The sequence below is a fragment of the Amphiprion ocellaris genome, chromosome 1, assembly GCF_022539595.1.
Source record: "Amphiprion ocellaris isolate individual 3 ecotype Okinawa chromosome 1, ASM2253959v1, whole genome shotgun sequence".
Lineage (NCBI taxonomy): Eukaryota > Metazoa > Chordata > Actinopteri > Pomacentridae > Amphiprion > Amphiprion ocellaris.
This window is the reverse complement of record NC_072766.1, coordinates 19246895-19247265: the sequence shown is the minus strand read 5'-3', so window position 1 is coordinate 19247265 and position 371 is coordinate 19246895.

The window sequence follows — 371 nt, the reverse complement described above, 5'->3', positions numbered from 1 at the left end:
ACTATTTTGTGCAACTTCAATCCTGAGAAGAGGATCTTTAACTCCTGTTAGAGTGCAGACATACTGCCATCTGGTGGATTTAGATAATTTCATAAAATTGATGTTTTACAGTAAAAAAAAAAAAAGGAGGGGGAGAAAAAAGATATAATTTATTATTAATAATAATATAAAAATTGCGCAATAATACAACCCTGATATGTGGTGCCTTTATATTAAGTCTCCATAAAATAACCAACTTAACGTGTCCTGCCTATAAAAGCCGCCATTTAATGTTGCAAACGGCAGTAATAACTGACCGAGGCTGCGTAAAGATGATGTCCGGTGTTCGCCGGTTAATTCCACTAAAGTCAGCCACATTCCGCTTTTACTTG